Genomic DNA, 23856 nt, shown 5'->3' on the forward strand with positions numbered 1-23856 from the left:
CACATTTGAAATCAGTAAATCACAAAGGTTTTATGTTAATTTATTGTAAGGTTTAGGTATTTTTGTATTTAAACAGATTTTTTCTTCCTTTATCAGTTATCTTTTCTTTATAATACGAAAAGAATTGATTTTTTTGGAATTTTTGTCCTCATAGCTGCATATATAATAAACAGAGATGTATTATTGCTAAGATACAATATAAATAGGTCAGCTGGGCTACTCTCTAAGTAATTGCAATGGCCATTTCATTTCTTGCATTTACGTCTAGAGCACAGGCGATACAGCCAAACCACATCCATTTCGTGATTATACTTTAGCATCCACTGTTGGAAGCTTATAACGTAATGTACGTTATAAGATCTTAATGGCTTGACAGTGTTGCAAACATAAACTTTTTATTCCTTTACTGTGGACTTAACCGGAAGAGACAAAAAGTTGTGAACATTATTTTTATATTAAGCGAAATGGTACAAGAGTTTTCATCGATTATTTTTCAAACATTGTCTGCCTATTTTACTTTCACTGGTGTCCCATGGGTGGCAGTTAGGTCTTACTATTAGCTGGTGATCTTCATTGTCTTTTTAGATAAAAAAAATTATTGTAGTTTTTAGAGAAAGTTCAATCAAAGCAATAATAAATAATTCATATATATTTCTATGACACTAACGGCCGTTTTCAATAACGTATCTCATGTTACGGATATATTGCTGTCACCGTTTTAAAACAAAATCTTATCTATCCATAGTTATACGGCCGTTTTCAATAAAACGAATATAGTATTGTTTTGAAAGACAACAATATGGCACTTACGTTGTGATTTAGATGTTTGATTATTTTTTAGGTATTTCATTTGGGTTTAAGACCCAATTTAAAACTTAGATAATGGATTATATCTACGGAAATATAACGAAATAATTTCGTCACTAATATCCTTTTACAATGCGACGAGTTCTAGTAAAATGTTGGGGTTGGAAGGGAAGGGTTAGCTAGGAACTTGATAGGAAAACATTTACCATCACCTCTCCATCGTTATTTCTTCATCATCTCCAGGTCAGTATATGTGTCATGTAGTAACTCTTCAACTTTCATACAAACACCAATCTCGACTCCCAGATATAAACGTGAAACCGAGTACGCGATCCAAGTAAGCGAATTCTTGAACGAAACATAGGAAACCAAAACCGACATACGACGAACCTTGTCAAACATAAAAACGAACACAAGCCTTGATTTTGATTTAAGAACTTAAAAAGTATATAGTTACAAGTATAAGTACCATTTATTTTTAAATAATTTTAGCTTTGTCAATGATATCATATCCAAAGTAAGCTTACCGACCTATCCGTGGTCATCAGTTCTACCTATTGTGGTATCAAAATTTCCTGTACCGCTATTATTAAATGATAAATAGGCTTCTTTATAAAGTCTTCATCATTATCTTCATCATTTCAGCCGTAAGTCGTCCACTGCTGGACAAAGTCCTTCCACAATACCATGACGATCGGTCCTGCGCTGCCCTCATCCAAGTAATTTCGGCGATCTTTACTATATCTTGTGGGGGACCTACCAACACTAGGTCTTCTAGTACGTGGTCGCGATTCGAGGACTTTACTGTCCCAACGGCCATCTATTCGTCGAGCTATGTGCCCTGTCTACTGCCACTTCAGTTTCGCAACCATCTGGGCTATTTTGGTTACTTTGGTTCTCCTATCTCCTCATTTCTGATTCGATCTCGCTGGGAAACTCCTAGCATAGCCCTCTGAGCGACAATGAGCTTCCTCATAAGAACGAAAGGACGATGAAGAAGAATAAAAGTCATAACTACATTAAAAGGGAATTAACTATATTAAAATTTTGAATAAAATGCTATATAAGTTGAAATAAAAATGACATCTATCAGATGTTAGATACCTGAGAACTTTGAGATATAGTTTCAAAGAACCTGCTATAGTAATATGTCACGCGCACCGTGTTTCAGACGATTCATCTTTCATGTTCCCCGAGTGAGAGTTTTAACACCTGCGTCGACCAACTACACAGTCCGTAGACTCACCTCGTGAATGAAAATTTGTGACGAGATATACAAAAGGACCACGTGCCTATTATCTTGGACTAAAGTCTAACTGTGAGCTCCTTTAAACAAAATATTCACTAGAATCTAGATAATATTATGGTTATAATATTTAGAAATAATAACTTATAAAGTACGTGGATTCTATCAATAGAAGTCCTAAATAAGGTAATCACAATATATTATAGCACACCAATTTCTTAGCTTTTAGCAGCGACATCGTCTCCATTTACTAGTGCAACCTCAGTTTCAATTTTATTGCTGCCACATACACATTATAGGTACTAAATAAATATACATTTGAGTAAAACAACTGCTTCAAAAAACATGTTAAGCAAACTGTATAAAATGCAGCTCAACTGTCTCATATATAATATAATAAGAATAAATTTTATTTAAGAGACGACCAAATTAGTGTCCTACGAATCCTCGTGGAGACAAACGATATCGCCAAATTCATCTGTTGGCCCGACTTTGTCAAAGATCTCCTTTCCTCCAATCTTTTCCATTCCTCTCTGTTTCTTGCGTGTCTAATTCATTTCATCCCTGCTATTTTTTAAATTCGTCTTCCCATCTTAAAATATTGTCAATATAATTTAATTAATCTTAAATATAGTTCTTGGAACATAGGTACTTTTAAAAGGTGTTATTTCAGGTCTATAAATACACAAGACCCAAATGACCTAAAACAATACGTCATTGAAAATACTTTATTGTTTGTTCGATATTCTGATAAAAGAACATTTTTAAACTGAAACGATTTTTTTTGCTTTCTGTTATCGTATCGTATTGTATCTGCTAGTCAGATACGAATGAATACATAATATTGCATCAACCTATATATATTTATTTATTTATAAGTATCCTTACACAAACAATGAATTCAAGTTCTAAGGATTGGTGCATCCAATATACGATAATTTATATTTATACAGTTTATTCCTTATTATTTCTTATAAAATATTTAATATTATTTAAACACGATTGGAAGCAGCACCTTAAACTAATTTGTTATGTGTATTATAGCCATTTTAAAATACTCTATTTGATTGAAAAGAGTGGCCGATGATTTTCTCGTATGTTCTTCTAATTATCTCTGCTTTTTTCAAATATATGGTAGATTCAGTAATTTAAAGTAAATATTTATAGTGAAGAAATTGCATCTTTTTTAAACAATCTTTGGTAAATAAAGTTAATTTGACTTTGGCTATATATATAGCTATCATATGATAGCTAGATATTTGGGCAACAAATTAGGTAATTATTATCTAGCATTAAGCTAGACACCTCAGCTAGCCTTAAATATTAACTGATTGTTTTGAATCAAGTCTGAAACAAGTGCTCCTGAACTGCAGCTATATTGGGCGTGCACTGGCATTCTTGTTAACTATAGGTAGTTCTCGACGACGAGAGCGATAACTGGTACTCGCATCAACTTGTGAATGGGTTAATATATCAATGTATTTGTTGGATGCGATTCCTTATTATGACAGTAATCATGACCGTCATGTTGACGAAGCATCCTTACAGAATCACAAGCTTTACGATGCATCCAAAATATAATTTATACAGTTTTTTTATTACTTTAATGAAATATTTCATATTTAAAGCGCTTTTTAACTTTGACCATATTAAGGATGCAGCACCTAATGAACTAATTTGTTATTGCAGCTATAGGAAAAGACTATTTGATTTAAAAGAGTGGCCGCTGAATTTCTTGTAGTATCTTTTCACGAGCTCAACTTCTACTTCTACTACTGATAGATTCAGTAATTTAAATCAAATAATATTTGAATTTAATAACTACTCAAGAGCAATTAGCTTATGCCTATTTGAATAAAGTTTATTTGACTTTGACTTTGAATGTTTTATAAAAATATTGATTGGTACTTATATTGTTGAAACCACAGCGAAACTAATATTTAAATTCGCGAAAAGAAATAGTTTTAATGAATAAAGAAATAGTGTCAACGTAAATAGCGTTTGTGATTTAAATTTTCGGATCCGGGCTCAATAGTGTTAGACTCGAAACGAATTACTCCACTCGTGCTTCAATGAATGCGTCCGGACCCGAGCTTCATCCTTTGGGAACGATAACCTTTTCATCGTCTATCTATATTATTGATATAGTTTTGCAGTCATTCGTGGAGTTAAAAAAGCATTTCTTTTTTTTCAAGTAATGATGTTCCATTATTTTCAAATTAAAGTATCTAATATACACTTCGGACCGATACCTTAATGTTTCACACATTACCTTAATACAATTCGGACCGCGATTTGCAAGAAATCGCAAAATAACTACGAAATAAAAATAAATCTAAATGTGTTTTTATTGGAAGAGTCATTATACGGCTTTATCGATCATCTGAAAACTGCGTGAAAATCAGTTTATTCATTCAAAAGGAATTTCGGTTCAAAAATGTGTATAATAGGGTTTTATTTAATTTTTATCAGACTTTTGAGCTCTAAGAGTTCAAAATAACACAAATTATATTTTTGAGTTCGAAGAGCTTAAAATCGTCATAAGTACAATTTGAAGCATTTAGGTATGGAATTAACGAAAAGTTACAGGGATGGCCCAGCCCTTAGTGTCAACCGTTTTCAAAATTATTTTGTTATAGATTATCTGCTTATTAAATATGACCAAATGAAAATTCAATGTATTATATTGATAGCTTCTTATTTTATAGGACTTACAAATATAATAATGACACACAGCAGAAAAATAATAAGGAAAATAATAAGGACTATATAATGACTACACTTAATTTACCGGTTCGTTAAGTTTGAATGAAAATTATGTAAACGTGGGTTCTTATCACATTAGCCGCTTGCATCATAAAATTAGGTTGGTACAGTGGCACATAACTTTTAAACGAATTAGCATGCATTCTGCTGACTTTGTGAATATTTCCTCATAATATTATTCGCACACATTTTACGTAACTGTAATTATATTAAAAAGAGGTAAAGTTTGTGAGATTGTAGGGGATACTCTGTGGATCTACTGAGCCGATTTTGAAAATTCTGATACTAATAGAAAGCTATATTATTTGGTAGTATCATAGGCTATATATTAACCCGAAAAGTGAAAAGACTTTTTCGTGGTAGATGTCATGGAAATAACGGCCACACGAAAATATTTTTTACGAACGATGAGAGATATGTGATTGTTTTGTACATACCTATTGTACAATAAGAAAAAGATATTTGTGCTTCAATTGTATTTAATTCGTTCGTTAAATATTTTGTATATTAATGTAAGCTACTTTTATGATTCAATCTTTAAATCAAAAAATATTTCTCTTAAACGATAATTATTATTATGTGACTTCTATTTATGGACTATATTTAAATTGTATTAATAAATCTATACTAATAAATGTAAGGTGGGTTTTTTCCTTCGGTTACACTGAACCCATCGAAATTATACTTAACCATAAATAACAGCGTGTTTCGGATAAGGTTTTACATGATAATATTATGTAGGTGACTTTATATTTTTTCTGGCTTAGAAACACCTATATATAATCTCAATAAAATAATTCAACCAATGTCATTTCATTACATAATATGGCATTTCATACAATGAGCGCGGGGTACTTTATTTATATGGCAAAACAACGTTTGCCGGGTCAGCACTTGTACACAATAAAGTGAAATCACATAATTTTTTGTTTAGCTTAGTGTGGCTGGCTGAGTTTCATTATAACAATTGTTGTAATTTTGTTTTGGCAAACTATAGTGCTAATAGTTCCCTGTAGAAAAAGAGAGATACCTATAGACAACAGACGCATTGGTATATGATTGGCTCATCTAATGCCAATTGACTCTCGTGCCGGTTAATAACCAATTGTCACTGGACATCGGCAGTTGCACGCATATTGTTCATTCATCAGTGGAATAGTCGCATCGCATAAAAGTACTCGGTGTTACGCAAGTCATTCACCAAACGCTGAGAGGATTTGTGTCCTCAAACTTTAGCGCCAGGAGTTTCTAGAGGATTAGCGGGAGCTCCCAGCTTCAGACCATCTCTTCCTCAGAACCAGATATGTCTGTCTATTTTTTCGCCATTACTTATTTTCATTTTTAATAGCTTATGTTTTCCTATGCACGCGCACACGCTGATACAACAATATTTACTAATAATAAAAAAAAAACACCTTAGGAATTTTCAAAATAAGTAGACACAAACACCTTTAAATGTAAAATAAATACTCAAAGATGTAGTATATATAACGTATAAAGCAATTTGTCAAATCAAATACTGTTTAATTTCATTATTCTGTACCGCTTATTATCAACATGAATTCAATTGAAGTGGGAGTTGACGATGTTAAAAATAACAGCTGAAACCCTCGCACCAATGTTACAACTAACCTTACATTATTAGGACCTAATACTTAATGAAATAACTTTCAACACGCACCTGACCTGAAATAACACCTATTATGTGAGTTCGCCGTACGAAATAACTGTATTTTAATTTTCAATTAAGTCTTTTAATTAGGATATTATTATAATATACATCATCAATAATGTTTGTGAGCCTTACAATAATATTTAAACTTGTATTTCAAGATGTTCTTCTCGTTACCTGATTTCAAGGAAATTATATAATATCCATTTATTTTATTACAACAATAATGAATATTTGTGTATGCTTCAATGATAATGCTATATATTTTGTACATCGTGAAGTAACAAAAAACATTATGATTTTAAATCACTCTGATCATTGCGTATCTGAAATAACATATTTTATCTATGTTTTTTTTATGACAGTAAGGAGCGAGATGAGTAGGACGTTCAGCTGATGGTAATTGAAATGCCCTGCCCATAACAATGCAGTGCTACTCAGGATTCTTGAAAAAACCAAAAATTCAGAGCGCCACTACAATTTCGATCGACTAAGGTTACATTACCTCCTTTCGGTAGTTTCGAGCAACCTGTATATATTTTAATTATCTCTTGTGAGGAATGTATAACTTTTTGACAAATTAACTTTATCCGAAAGATTAACAATCTCGAAATTTCACCGCTTCTTAATCCAGTATAATTAAGATACTTAAAAAGATGAAGCAGTCCTATTATTAATTACTTGCAAATCATTTCAATGCTAAGCAAAATCTTACGTAAAATTACGTAAGATTTTGTAAAATGTAAAATTACGTATTTTTTTAACACCACAGTTTTAGGGAGAATGCGAAACTGCGTAAGAAAAACGTAAGGTATATAATTTGAATTTAATTATTTTAATATGGCCTAATTAAATAGTTTGAATATATTATGACTTATAACGGGCTACGCTGTTGGTGTTGCGTTGAGACGTCACTTCATTGTGTGTCTTCTTCTACCACATTCATCACGGGGAGTGTTTAACCTGATTTCTGCCACTGAAATACATCTTTGTATGACACGCCACAAACCAGGATATTATCCCCATCATCTGGATGTTTGGCGTTCCTCAATGGTGCAGTTTTAAGGCGAGGTTTTCCCAATACTTTAGGTAAAAATCGCTCGAACGTAAGATTCGATAGGCACGCTTGGACACGGGCGTCGGGCATGGCTGAGAACGAACCGAGCGATGCGGTTCAACGACCGCCGACCCGTAAGGACCGCGTAATATTTTTTAAAACTTACAGTTGCGCTAGAGTACGGAATTACTGTGATATTTTTTATGCATTTTTGAAGTAAGTCTTTTTTTCGACGTATGAGAGAAATGTTATATTACGCGCAAAATTATGATTTTAACAATATGGATATCGTATCCGAGATTCTCGAGGCTGCAGAGAGCGAATTTGGTTTCATTTTTGAAATCCAAGATGGCCGCCACGCAAAATTATTTTTTCAACAATATGGGTATCGTATCCGAGGTTCTCGAAGGTGCAGAGAACTAATTTGGGATCATTTTTGAAATCCAAGATGACCGCCGCGCAAAATTATGATTTCAACAGTATGGGTTTCGTGTCCGAGGTTCTCGAGGGTGCAGAGAACGAAATTGGGATCATTTTAGAAATTCGCGATGGCCGCAAAATTTATTTAATTAAAGTCTTAAATATAGTAAATATCTAGTCAGATAAGTAGGTAGGTACCTACTAAGATCTTTCTTGGTAACTACCAACCTAAATAGGAAACTATGGATACGAGTAGTATTACGCTCTCATGGAATTGGAGGAACGAGGTCTTCATTAAGACCAAGGACTAAATCCTTTCTTAAAGCGAAATGTTTTCACGAACTCCGTACCTATCATTTCGAAAGCAAAATATTTGTTGATTCTCATAATATTATTTCGGCGTCGACGTTCTCTTCGCCGGTCTTCCCTTTCGGAAAGATCCAAAAGTAGCCAAGACAAGCTGATATTCATGTTTATGAAAAAACTTTCAACAGCCAACAACTGCAAATTACTAACTTCAGTTCAGCGACTTCTCAGACGTTCGATTTGACATAAAATCGTTTGTAACCGATTGTAAAAAGATAGCAGAATATCACTGACACAACGATTGAAGTCCGTCTAGATGACGTGAATACGCTTTAGCGATTTCTGGATAGGATCGTTCTCGAACGTGCGATTTAAATCACGTGAATACGAATCGTAGGTGAACGACAGATGTCGCTGCGATATCGCTCATGTAAAATTACGAGAATCGGGCCGCTGGCCAGGTCATCATGTAGACGCGGAGCATCAATCAGATCTCGAATTATTTTGCATAGCATGACTAATTGATCATTCGCTCTCCTGGTTTTAAGCGAGTTGTAACTAAGGCAGCCCTGGAGAAATGCTGAAGGATACATGAATGGGTAGTATCCAAAGTTGTGTTTGTACACAAACCTGAGAAAAGTTTTTTGGACCTTTTCAAGTAGCCTGTCATAGGTGGAATAGTGGGGGTTCCAAACACATGAACTTGCTTCTAATTTACTGAATATAGAAGGCGAAAGACACATTCTGTTTTAAAATTGCGTGCATTTCTCAAGACAAATCCCAACCGCTGGAAAGATTCCTTTGCAACGGTTGTTATATTATGATCTTTAAAGGTGACCTGTTGGTGAAATGTGACACCCAGATCTTTCATTATTAAAGTTCTGGTATGTGTAGTGTTCCCAATTGTGTAGTCAAATAAAATCGAGTATCTCAGACGTCCAAAACTCATTATGTAACATTTGGATATGTTAAATTCCATGTCATTTGTTGTACTACATTCATGTATCACACGAAAATCTTGTTATATCCATATTGTTGAATTCATAATTTTGCGCGGCGGCCATCTTGGATTTCATAAGTGATCACAAATTCGTTCTCTGCACACTCAAGAACCTCGGATACGATACCCATATTGCTGAAATCATAATTATGCGTGGCGGCCACCTTAGATTTCAAAAATGATCACAAATTCGTTCTCTGCACCCTCAAGAACCTCGGATAAGATACCCATATTGCTGAAATCATGATTTTGCGCGGCGGCCATCTTGGATTTCAAAAATTATGCAAAATTCGTTCTCGGCACCCTTGAGAACCTCGGATACGATACCCATATTGTTGAAATCATAATTTTGTGCGGCGGCCATCTTGGATTTCAAAAATGATCCCAACATCGTTTTCTGTACCCTCGAGAACCTCGAACACGATATCCATATTGCTGAAATCATAATTTTGTGCGGTGGCAATCTTGGATTCCAAAAATGATCCCAAATTCGTTCTCTGCACCCTCGAGAACCTCGGATACGATACCCATATTGTTGAAATCATAATTTTGCGCGGCGGATATCTTGGTTTCCAAAAATGATACCAAATTCGTTCTCTGCACCCTCGAGAACCTCGGATACGATACCCATATAGTTGAAATCCATCTTGGATTTCAAAAATTATGCTAAATTCGTTCTCTGCACCCTGGAGAACCTCGGACACGATATCCATTTTGTTAAAATCATAATTTTGCGCGGCGGCCATCTTGGATTTCAAAAATGATCCCAAAATCGTTGTCTGTACCCACGAGAACCTCGAACACGATATCCATATTGCTGAAATCATAATTTTGCGCGGCGGCCATCTTGGATTTCAAAAATGATATCAAAATCGTTCTCTGCGCCCTCGAGAACGTCCGTCCCGTCTCGAGAAATTCCGTTGTCGTCAAGTTCCGTTTATTACGAAAAAAGTTAATATAAAATAATTCACAAAGTGAATTGATAAAACCCATGATGAATATTTATAAATACTAATAAACTATCGAATAAAATAAGTTTTGTGCTTATAGTGTTATGATAATATAAAACAATTCATATAAAAAAGCCTATTTTTCAAAAAATAAATCTATCGAGATTTTTTTTCGTTATCGTGTTTTCGAAACTGCAATAATTTAGATAAAGAAATGAATATAAACATGTCAAAAAATTGGAACCGTAGTATTTGTAGTAGTATTTTAAGTAGATTTTCAAAAATGTTACTTTTTTAGGACTATAGCGCCTTAAGGAACAAACTTCCGCGTTTTTTTTTTCCCACAAACTAACTTCCACTTTTGTTCCTCGAACAAAACTATAGAATGAGCTTCCTTGTGATGTGTTTATTGGACAATACGATATGGGTACCTTCAAAAACACCTAAACATCAAGTGGGTTACGTGGTATTTTTTTTATGAAAATAAGGGACGAGACAAGCCGGACGTTCAGCTGATGGTAACTGATACGCCCTGCCGATTACAATTCAGTGCCACTCAGGATTCTTGAAAGCCCCAAAAATTCTGAGCGGCACTACAACTGAGCTAGTCACCTTGAGACATAAGATGTTAAGTCTCATTTGCCCCGTAATTTCACTAGCTACGGCGCTCTTTAGACCGAAACACAGTAATGCTTACATATTACTACTTCACGGCAGAAATAGGCGCTGTTGTGGTACCCATAATCTAGCTCGTTTTTTCTCCCCAATAAAAAAGAAGATGATTGATAACACCAAGTTTATTTATTTTATTTATTTATTAAGATAGTTACACCAACACATCAGTATATAATTAAAATTATAGCAAGTACACAAGGGATACAATACGACATGTCTTTACAGGTGTAAACAACATTTACAATAGTTGAATAATTGGACGTAGTTCCTGAAAAACGTTCTTAGCCACAAACATCACATTTTAAGGAATTCGTATTTAAAGTTTAATAAACATTAGTGTATTCCAATCATGTGGGTTGGGCTACTAAGTCATGATGTCATTTAAAGAGTGACAGTAGGGCTGCCATTTTTTGTCAGTCCGTTAATATGAATCACGTGGCCAGTTTTGTGTTCTTAACTCAATTTCGACATGGTTGTGGTTTGGAACTTTTGTTGTGGAACAACGTCCAATCACACAATAAAATTAAAGAAATAAAGAGTTAAACAAAAATGATGATAAAAAATTACTTAAATACATTTACACAACAATACAATAATAATATTTTACTAGTTAAGTTAGTTGATATTATAGTTTAATAATTAAAGTAAAAAAAAATCATTCAGCCCTTTATTTCGTGAGAGTTGAGACTGAGCTGTTACGCTGCGTTATGTAACGCTCATTTCGGTAGAGTCTTCTTGAGTTGAGTATGGGAGAGCGATCACTCATACCATAATTTACTATAATAATTTATATACTATTAAAATTATAAGTGTAAATGATATTACTTTATGAATAAATAGCGTTAAATTAGTATTTCGTATGATTTAAATGATCAAGTTTCAGTTCTGTCGTCTGGTCTCAAACACACAATGTTTTTATGATGTTTTCTGTTTTAATGAGAAATTGTAAATCAAATAATAATTTTAGAGAATTCATAAAACTGTTTTACTTTACACTTTTACAATACTGCGCGTGGACCGTGGAGATATTACTTACTACAAAGCTTAATAGTTTCATCTGTATCAGCGAGAGAGATATTTTGATATACAGTATTACGTCCGAAAAGCACTACTTTCAACATTTCTTCATTTTTTATTCCGTGTCCACTTTGAAACCTCGCTCCGAAGCTGTTATCTCAAATCTTTTGTCAGCTAAAAGGGTTGTTTATCTTTTATTACTTTTGAAATATGAGAGAGTTTAAAATAAAAGTCGCAATAATATAAAACAACTCTACAAAAAGTGGACGATGCTATCATGGTGAATTATATTTTGCATATAAAACCTTTTTCATTTTAAATATATTCATAAACTTGGTAGAGAAGACTTTTACTTTATGGTAAGTAATGTCATCCACCTGCTCTACAGTGCAGTGCTAGTCATGCCACCGACAAACTCGCCTTTTAAAAATCTCTTCTGGAGAACTACAAAATGCCTTCACAGCGTTTGTAATGTCTAGATCCTAAGAGTTCTACCGCAAAGGCATAAACAATACCAGATATACTTTAACAGCGGCCGTGTCAATGTCAGGATAGCGTCAACGAGAACCGGCTTATGTCTGAAATCGAGACTATGTTTTCAAAGACTCAGAACAAAATTCAGTCCAGTTGTAGCCTTAGAAGACACATGTTTGTGCGTTCACCGCCTCCTCTTCCTATGTCGTATCCCTAAAACCGAGATCACACCACCTCACTGCCTCAGCTTGAATTGTCATACTCGCCGTCGATATATCGACTCACGGATAGGTCCGTGTTGACTTTCTCGGAAATTTTAGTAGCAGTGATTTCGTCTTGCCTTCTGCACCAGTTCTCGATTCTCCAAGAACTTGACATAAAACAACGCCTTTAAGTTTTAGAACCTACAGAGTCGCCTTCTTAAGTTCTTGTCTTTTGATGTCCATGGGAATATGTTGCCCATTTTCCCTTATGAAATATAACATATGAAAAGTATCTGACCTTCCCTTGAGATGGAAGAAATATAACGAAAAATAACTTTTTATTTTAATCTGGATATTTTGGAGAGAGAGTATTAAATAATGAATAACAAAAATAAGTATTACAAATTATAACGAACCCGTTGCATAAACTCTCTACGAATTTCACAAAAATGAAATCTTAAGTACTTAGTATAATATCAGACGGTACTTAACGTTGATCCAGTTGCGAGCTTTGCCGGAAAGCCGATAAGAACAGAATTTAAACCACGGTAAGTACGCCAGTATCTTCAAATTGTACAATCCAATTCAATGTGAAGAAAAGACAGGATATTTTTTTGAATAAAACATTAATGTCATTTTTATATACGTGTAATAAACACAAATAGTCAACTACCCATTAGAAAGAGCAGCGATTTCTATAATGAAAGAGAATTCAGTCTATGGTCCCACCGATTCATTGCAATGCAAATCGGTGTATTTAGGAGTGACACGTTTACGAAATCAGTTGCACGTGTTTGGTGTTCTAGTACCACAACACGACTTTGCTGTTTACTTAGAGATTCTTTTTATGAGAAATTGACAATATAATTAAGATGACTTTCACGTAATGGTAAATGATATACTCTGCTATACATTAACATCACAATTTCGAAATCTTATAAAATATATGAACGATTCGGGACTCGAACCCACGACCTCTAGCGTCCCGTGCGATCGCTCTTCCACTGAGCCAACCGTTCGAGTGACGTTACCAACTGTAAAGTAGATCCTTTAGATGAAGCCATAACCTGAGAGTTGAACAAAGACATATCAAGAATATGAGCTCGCACGGAACACGAGAGGTTGCGGGTTCGTGTCCCGCATCGTTCATAAATTTTGTTTTCAAATTTATTTGTGTATTTAATCCTAGAAGTGAGGGTTATCACTTTAAAAACATAACAAATTGTCCTATTAGCAAAGATTGTATTATTAATTAAAATTTTAAATATTCAGCACACCACAAGTGCTTTTAGTGGCTTTGTGTCATAATCTTATAGTAAGCGTTGTTTTTGCCTTGCTTTTTTAGACTTCTTCGTTTCTCAATTAGACGATGAGACAGCATTATAATTATTTAGCGGGAGAAGAGGAAGTAGATAACTACTTCCTTTTCTATATATGTATAAACTACGCATATTGTGTTTTGCTATGATATGCAAAATGTTGATTGAAATTCATTATCATAGGCTAAATTTCGCTTAAACGTCATTGCTTGTGGCGGTGACATGGGACGGGTCGTCCCCTTCCCTAAAATATGGCTGAGGGAGGCGATGGCTGGCTCATGTGTCATGCTCGTGAACGGGCGCTGCTTGCGGTGGCAGGATGATCCTGTTGCCGGAGGATCGGCTTCAGATTCTTAAAAGTTACACTGGCCTTCAAAAGTAAGTATCACACTTTTAAAATTTGGATAACGTTTTAAGTTCACAAGATATACTTTCGAAATAAAAAGTACTCCAAAGAGAATTAAATTTTGTACATAAAAACTTTAAAGTCGGTAACCTTCTTTTAAGAATTGGCTGAAAAAAAACTTCAAAAACAAAACCATTTCTTTTTCAAAGTGGACGTTTCCGACTTACAATTTTACCATTCACATTTTTCTTTCTGTTCTAAATTTTTTTCAAGATCGATGGGTCTTGTTTTAAAAATTTATTCTAAAAAGCACATAACATTTATTTATCATGCCTTTTTCAGTTGAAGAATGTGCTCGGATCATGGCTTTTCTGGAACTAGGCATCAGTATGCGTCGCACTGCAAGAATGGTGGGACGGTACGAACGGTCCATAAGGTAAAGCGAAGGTACGAAGAGACTGGACACCATCTGAGGAAACCTTGTAATAGCAGACCCAGGTGTACCAGTGCCCGAGAAGATTGTTATATTATTTCCACTGTGTTAAGAAATCGCCACCAAAATGCAGTTGAAGTCCAGCAACAGCTACTTCAGACCCAGAGGGACTACATTAGTGATAGTACAGTGAGAAGAAGACTAGCTGAAGCAAATTTGAAACCCCGAAGACCAGCGAGTGGCCCAAAACTCAAGAGACAGCATCGAGTAGCGAGACTGCGATACGCCCGTGAACACATGCAGTGGGATGAAGAAGAATGGTCAAGAATTTTGTTTGCAGATGAGTTTCGATTCTCCCTTTACACTTATGATGGAAGGCGAAGTGTTTACAGGCGACCTGGTGAGCGATACCTTCAAGCCTGCATCTCAGAAAGAGTCCAATACGGTGGAGGCAGTGTACATGTATGGGCTGGCATATCTTCAGAAGGTCGCACAGAGCTAGTAGCCATAGAAAATGGCACCCTCACTGGGCAAAGATATGCTCAAGAGATTGTCAATGAGTATGCAGGGCCGTATTTAGCAAATATGGGTGATGGATCGATGCTGATGCATGATATTGCCCGGCCACACACGGCTCATATCGTACAAGAATATATTCAGGAGGTCGGTATCAGCGTGATGGCTTGGCCATCAAGAAGTCTTGATCTCAACCCGATTGAACACGCCTGGGATGAGCTTGGGAGGCTAGTCAGAAATCGCAGACCACCACCTACTACCCTCAGGGCACTAAAGCAGGCTCTGGTAGAAGAATGGGAGAATATTCCCCAACATCGGCTCCGAAACCTAGTGTTCAGTATGCCAAACCGGCTCGAAGCTGTAATCAGAGCTCGAAGGGGCAATACCAGTTATTAAAAATTAAATAACATGTAATACATTTCAGTTGAATTTATTTACACTAAATTAAAAATGTCTATTTTCATTGCTTTATCTTTTTTAAGTTAAAAATGTTACTAATGTATAATTTTAGTTTCTAAGTATTAAAGCCTATAAAATTTGCAACAAAACGTTTTTAATCTTAAATCTCTACCTTCTATAGTTAAGAAAAAAAAATTAATTTGAAAAGTGTGATACTTACTTTTGCAGGCCAGTGTATATATATATATATATATATATATATATATATATATATATATATATATATATATATATATATATTAATATATAATCGCTTATAAAACGCACACAAAATACCTTTACGGTGTTTGTGGATGATGCAGCTATTGTACTCAATAACTTTTGTTTTGTATTATGTTACATTTACTTTTTGACTTCCTTGTGTAAGGCGTTGACTATTTGACGTTTGAGTGTGTTTGTTGCATCACTTTACATGATTATATTGTGATTGAAATTATTGAAAAAAATGAAAATGTAAATCATAATTTAAGAGTGGCAATGAGTTTCTTGCTACTTCTTCTTATTAGCTCAAAACTTTACGAAGTAGCAGTAGATTCAATAAGAAAATAATTTCATTTTGACATTCATAAAAGTAATTTCTGTGACTAACATGAATAAAGTGATTTTGATTTGCTACATTTTACTGTTGAAAAGTAGAAATAAATGTATTCAAGTATTGTTTTAAGTAATTTTATGTAAATCGGACATAGCTTTATTGAAATGCATAAAAGAGCATTCAATGCTTCAAAAATAAGTATTTACAAACCTCTTGCTCCATAGTTAAATGGCCCGGTTCTGTAAGTTGCCTTCCCTTTTAATTTCTTAACAAACAATCATTTCGCACTAAACTCTCCTTTTAAAACAAAGTTAAAAATTCAAAAGCACTACATTAATAATGTGTTAAAACAAAAACTTTTAATTTTACGATGTATCACGAAAGTTTCAGTTGGCAAACACATAAATTATCTATAATTATGTATATACTTACTTATACTTTGACACGCATTTATATTCAACCGTAATGCTTAATTTATTCTTATAGAATAATTTAAATATTGTTTCTGTTTGTTACTTATTTTTGTTCATATAAATGCTTAACTTGATACTTAACATCTTATGTCTCAAGGTGACGAGCACAATGGTAGTACCACTCAGAATATTTGGGTTTTTCAAGAATCCTGAGCGGCACTACATTGTTATTATCATAGAATGTCCTGCTAGTCTCGTTCCTTATTTTATTTAAAAAAATATATATAATGCAAAAAATAAGTTCAAAAAAAGAAAAATATAAATTGATAGATAAACTTATATATAATATTGCATTAACTGAATAAGAGGCTATAATAATTATTAATAATAATAATATAATATCTGCTACCCCTCTGGGAGTCATTCTTGTACGTATATATGTAATTTATCCATAATATTATATAGTTACTGCTTATTAGTATGCAATTCAAATCAGTCAACGTAGTTAAACTAAATGTTTAATTCATTTTTGATCAAGCATTGATGAGAGTGAAGTATATTTATTCATATAAAAAAAAATGTATAATTTTTTTATTTTTTTTTTCAACACTTACGTCTAAGTGTAACATTCATCTTAAAAAATATTGTAAATTTTAAAATGAGCATAATGAATCTAATTATTAATTACTATCCAATCATATAATCTTACATTCATAAAACTTAAGAACCTAATCTAACAATTTCTATTTATTACTATCGTAACATATCCTCCTCCCTGCGTCGTAATCCTCAGTACTGAGGGTCGTGACCACCCTTCTGTATCACTTTCTCTCGTATGATCATTCTCTATCTATTCCTGTCTCTGGCGGTGTGAAAAGCATTGTGAACCGTAGATTCGAGAGCGGAGCGGATCTGGTCGGACCATCGTGTTGGACAGCGTGCACGAGGCCTCTTCCCATCTATTTTGCCGACAACAATGAGCCTCTCAAGGTTTCCATCGTCCTTCCTTGAGATGTGACCGAAGTATTCTAAAACTCTGCGCAGACATTCGGAAGACAATCGCGAGAAGATCCTGAGTTCATGCAGTATGGAGAGATTAGATTGAAATGCTGTCCAGGGGATACGGAGCATCTTTCTCCAGCACCACATCTCAAAGGCGTCAATGCGTTTGCGGTCTGCAGCTTTCAGTGTCCAAGTCTCTGCGCCATACGAAAATCATAACATAACATATACCTTCAAAACAAGCGCATACACCTTCCTTAAAACGATTCTTCGTTGCCGGCCTATATATAATCACACAAGTGATTCCTCTGGTGTTGCATGAGAATGTGGGCGGTGGTGATCACTTAACACCAGGTGACCCGTATGCTCATTTGTCCTCCTATTCCATAAAAAAAATATAGCCCGTAATAGTAAATAGCATATAGTGTAAGAGTGTGAAAAGTGATTAATCAACAAAATGCATCAAGTCAAATAATAAGTGAATTAAAAGTAATATTTTAAATAATTTTGGCTCTAAAATACCTCCATTGTAAGTAGAGCTTAAACATATAATATCCTTGATATACCATTTTCACAGATAAACGACGTAAATGCTATAAATTTCTAAAGGAAATAAGATCGGGTCCGGATGCATTCATTCGAGCAGGAGTGCAGATATCCGTTTTGATTCTGAAGCACTATTCAGTCGTGATCTGAAACGTTAATGAAATACGGTATTCAAAAGTATTTAAACGATTCCTTTAATACTTACATTGTTACTATGTGTATATTACGATTACATAATGTATGTGTATATTTATGACAGTAAATGACGAGACGATCAGGACATTCAGCTGATGGTAATTGACACGCCCTACCCATTACAATGCAGTGCCACTCAGGATTCTTGAGAAACCCAAAAGTCTGAGCGGCACTACAATTGCGCTCGTCACCTTGAGACATTTAAGTTCTCATTTGCCCAATAATTTCACTAGCTACGGCGCCCTTCTGACCGAAACGCAATAATGCTTACGCATTACTACTTCACGGCAGAAATAGGCGCCGTTGTGTTACCCATAATCACCCAGCATCCTGTGCAAAGGAGTCTCCCACTGGTAAAGTATGTGTATCGTATTAAATATATTATTGCCCTGCACCAATAGTACAGACTGTGCCTGTATAAGTTCGGGGCAAGATAATTTGTGTAAAAGTGTGTCAATATTATAACATGAATAATTATACTAATTATTGTAAATAATTTCATATTTTAACAAAACGGCCCGTTGACTTCCTCTGCCTTTCCATCAGTTCTGAAGCATATTGTCTTATTGATCTTTCAAAATGGGGGCAGATTCTGACTTTTAATAAGTTTGTTTTTTTTTTATGTTTTATATATTGTTGTATATTTTATGTCAAAATGATACTGATGGTAAGATGGTAAGTGATACGCCCTGACCGTTGCGATGAAGTGTCGCTCAGGATTGCGGTTGTCACTTTGGGATGTAAGTATAATGTCTCTAGTATTTATTTTAATTTAGCCCAGTATTTCACTTGTTTCGCCACCCCCAAACTGAAATACATTAGTTCTTCGCAGTAGAAAAAAGGCGCCGTTCAGATACCTGCACCTAGTCAGAATCGTGTGTACAAAAGTCTACCAAGTAAAGAGATTTCTAAATATATTTTTATTTAACTGCATGCATTCTGTGTATGTATTGAATAAAAAAGGAAAGAGAGAATGCATCCCTGCCGAACACCAACACGTGTGAGGAAACTTTCCGAATCGACGTCATCAATTCGAACAGTCGCAGTTCCACCCTCGTAGAGTCGATGTATGAGACGAACTAAATGATTGGGAACTCCCATCTTACGTATAATGTCCCAGAGCTTATGCCATTTCACAGTGCCGAAGGCCTTGCGAAAGTCAACAAAGCAGATATATAGTGAGATGTTAAACTCTCTAGATTTCTCGATGATTTGTCGAAGTATTAAAATCTGCTCCCTGGTTCCGCGACTCTTGACGAAACCTGCTTGTTCCTGAGCTATTTCCGGATTCATAAAAATTTGCAGTCTAGAGTTGATGACCTGAAGGAGGACCTTGCTGGCGTGTGAGATCAGTCTATGAGTTTGTAGTTGCTACATTTTTCGTGGACCCCTTCTTGTGTAGTGGTACGAACACGGAGTGCGCCCAGTCTTTAGGCCATTTTTCTGTGTTTCAAACACGATTGCAGATTACATGCAGCATTCCAACTCCGTGTTCCCCAATTGCTTTGAAGATCTCTATCGGGATGTCGTCACTTCCTATAGCTTTGTTTTTATAAAAAAAAAAAAACAAGTGATGAATTGCGGCTCTAATTTCACTCATCAGCACACAAGGTTCTTTATCATTATAGGTACACTTCAAAGAATCACTACTGTTAACCGATGATGTACTGTTGTCGGTAACAAGATCCTCACAGTATGCTCTCCACACACCCACGATATCAATGATTTCCGTAACAGTTGCTCCATTTTAGTCCTCGACAGCCCAGATTTGGGTTGAATTGAAGATTGATGCAATGATTTTTTTTAAATAAATCTTTCGTCTCGTGACAGCTTATACAGGATGTTCCACGGCTATGCCACATGGAGGGGAATTACCTTAAATATTGTAGACTAGCTGACTCGGCAAACGTTGTTTGCTATATAAATTATTTTAAGAGTTTGACCGCGCTTTAGACATTGTAACATAACTTAATTTTTCTAAAATTAAGGAATTTTTCTAAAATAAACGTAACCTAAGTTATTCCTTATTACATCAGCTACCTGCCAATAAAAGCACCGTCAATATCGGTCCAGTCATTTCAGAGATTAGCCGGAACAAACAGACAGACAGACAAGACAAATTTAAAAATATGTTATTTTGGTGTTACCGTAAATATATTCATATACGTGTAGTAAACAATTATTGTTATTTCAATATTACAAACAGACACTCCAATTTTATTTATATGTATAGATGTAACATTTTACTAAATGAAGACTTTATTTTAACTAAACAACAAACAATTTAGACTGCTTGAATGCAGATGCCCTGTATATAAATAGGTCAAAGAAAGGTATGTAGTTAAATATAACTTTGTTTAAGCAGGTATACCTAAATCACTTGCAGGGCTACTATGTATTTTATATATAATTTTATTAGTACATATATGTGTAGTAAGCAATTCCTGCTTGCCGTTGTGGATTTATATAAGATGTATTTCCAGAACTTAAACAAATACTTTTAAAGGATTAAAACGCTTATAACTGTAACTGTGTTTTTACATTAGATTTTTGCGTAAAAGTTACATTTTTATTTTATTAAGCCCGACGTTTCAAGACCTTTCCAGATCTCGTTTTCAGGGGAACTGCAGATGAAATGAGTCAAAGGTAGTATTTGTCATACTTGACATTATGAAGTTTTGCTCCATTTATTCAAAATAGGATGTGACATCACTTATTGCAAGTCAAAAACTACCACCCATTCCAAAATGAAACCTGAGAAGAATGGGCGCAACAAACTCAGCGGGCTTTTTTTTTCATTGAATAAATATGTTTACAAAGTAATATTGTTCAATTTAACTTATTATTTAATAGCCTGAGGGCGGTCACTCAATTCCCAATCTGTGGTATCATTAACAAAGTCATTTATGTTATAGTAACCTTTACCACACAAACGTTTTTAACAATTTTTTTGAATAACGTAATACTTTTGTTTTGAACATTGTCTGGGATCTTGTTGTAAAAGCATATACATCGCCCTCAAAAGACATACTAACTCGACTTAGCCGAGTAGTAGGCATTATAAGTTTATGTCTGTTCCTGGTGTTAACATTATTGTTATGACAGTTTCTGGTAAATTCACTTATATGCTTATGAACATACATTACATTATCAAGAATTTGAGAAGCAACAGTCAAGATGTTAATTTCTTTGAATTTTGCTCTCAATGATTCTTTAGGACCTAGGTTATAAATAGCGTGAAAAGCCCTCTTCTGCAGCACAAATATTGTATTAATATCGGCAGCGTTGCCCCATAGCAATATACCATAGGACATAATACTATGGAAATAACTAAAGTATACTAGTCGCGCCGTATCTATGTCAGTTAATTGTCTAATCTTTTTAACCGCGTATGCTGCAGAACTAAGTCTGTTCGCCAATCCTTCAATATGGGGGCCCCATTGTAATTTGGAATCTAGAGTTATGCCAAGAAATTTAGCAGATTCCACCGGCTCTATCACCTCTTCGTTTAACAAAACATTTGCATTTACATTTTTGACATTTGGTACGGTAAATTTAATGTATTTAGTTCTCTTGCTATTTAACAATAGATTATTAGCGCTAAACCAGTACTCTATGTCTGATAGAATATCGTTCACTTCGTCATACATGGCTTGGTTTTCTTTTCACTTTGAAAATCAGTGAAGTGTCGTCCGCAAACAATACTACCTTATGTTTTTTCTGTATAACATTAGGAAGATGATTTATATATTTAGGAAGAGGAACGGTTCAAGAATAGACCCTTGTGGTACCCCCCATACTGAGAGGAGTCCCAGGAGATCTCCTGCCATTCACGTCGACCCTCTGAATTCTATTGTTTAGATACGAAGTCAGAAGATCGAGCGCAGTTCCTTTTATGCCATAGTGGTATAGCTTCCTAACCAGCGTTGAATGTTGAACACAATCAAAAGCCTTAGATAAATCACAGAAGATGCCAAGTGCATTCTGCGATTCCTCCCAGGTATCAAAAATATTCTTGATTAGCTCAACACCTGCATCCGTTGTTGAACGTCCCCTAGTAAAACCAAATTGTTTCAAATGAAGTAATTTATGAGAGTTAAACTAAGTAAGCATTTGGCTTAATATTTTTTTTTAAATATTACTAAGGGTCGGCAACACCGACACAGGACTATAGTTTTTGGGGTAGAAGAGCATCCCGACTTAAATATTGGTGTAATTTTACAATGTTTCAGAAGGTCAGGAAACACGCCACGATTAATACAATTATTATAGACTATTGCAAGATATGGTACTATAGTCTTTAATATTTGCTCTGAGGTGGTTGTGTAGTAGTATATAGTATTGTGTATTTGCTGTAGCTGTCTACAAATGGCAAATACTAAAAATCTTCTAGACCCAAATACCGCAGTGTCGGAAGACGAAGGTTTTCACACAGTGTGTGTTGCCAGTGATGACTTACGGTACGCAGACGTGGTCTCTAACTATGGGCCTTATGAGGAAGCTCATTGTTAATCAGAGGGCAATGGAGAGGGCTATGCTCGCAGTTCCCCTGCGAGATCAAATCAGAAATGCGGAGATACGCAGGTGAACCAAAGTCACCAACATAGCCCAAATTTTGCGAAACTGAAGTGGCAGTGGGCAGGGCACATAGTTTGATGGACAGATGTCTAGTGGGGCAGAAATGTCCTCGAATGGTGACCACATACAGGAATACGCAGTGTTGGTAGGCTCCCCACAAGATGGACCCACGATCTGACCAAGATCGCCGGAATACGTTGGATGAGGGCAGCGAAGGACCGGTCCTCATGGAGATCTTTGGGGGAGGCCTTTGTCCAGCAGTGGATGTCTTCCGGCTGATGATGTGTAACACTCGCGTTAATCAAAAGAAAATACTATTTTCCGAATGTGTTCCGAATTGTTCTGTGTGTTATAAAGTCGATGGCTCAAACAATAACTGACGATGTTTAGCCGTCGCTATTCCATTAGACCCACATGTGAAATAAGTGCCCAGCACCTAGAACCATTATCGTTACAATCCGCCGAAAGTGGCCTTGCGGGAACATAAACGGATTTGCAAGTGCCGTTTATGCGAACTACACTGGCCGGCTTACATTACTATACTTGCAAATGTTCGTCTTAACTGTTTCGCTACACAAATTAAAACATTATTACAACTAGTTACTGAAATCTTATACGATCATATTACACAGACCATATCTATACTAATCTACTTGAGGTGAAGCGTCAAATTTTCAATACTTTCGCCTTTTTTAATACTAAAAAATAATTTAGAAATAATAAACAATTTGTTATGTCTTTGAAGTGATAACCCTCACTTCTGGGATTAATTACACAAATGATATTTGGAACCCAATTTTTATGAAGCCACAGCCTGAGAGTTGGAAAAAGCATACAAGATTGTATAAACGATACGTCACTCCAACAGTTGGCACAGTTTGAGGTGCGCTCGCACGGAATGCGTCTCGCGTCGGTCGCGTC

Source organism: Leptidea sinapis, chromosome 8, assembly GCF_905404315.1.
Source record: "Leptidea sinapis chromosome 8, ilLepSina1.1, whole genome shotgun sequence".
Lineage (NCBI taxonomy): Eukaryota > Metazoa > Arthropoda > Insecta > Lepidoptera > Pieridae > Leptidea > Leptidea sinapis.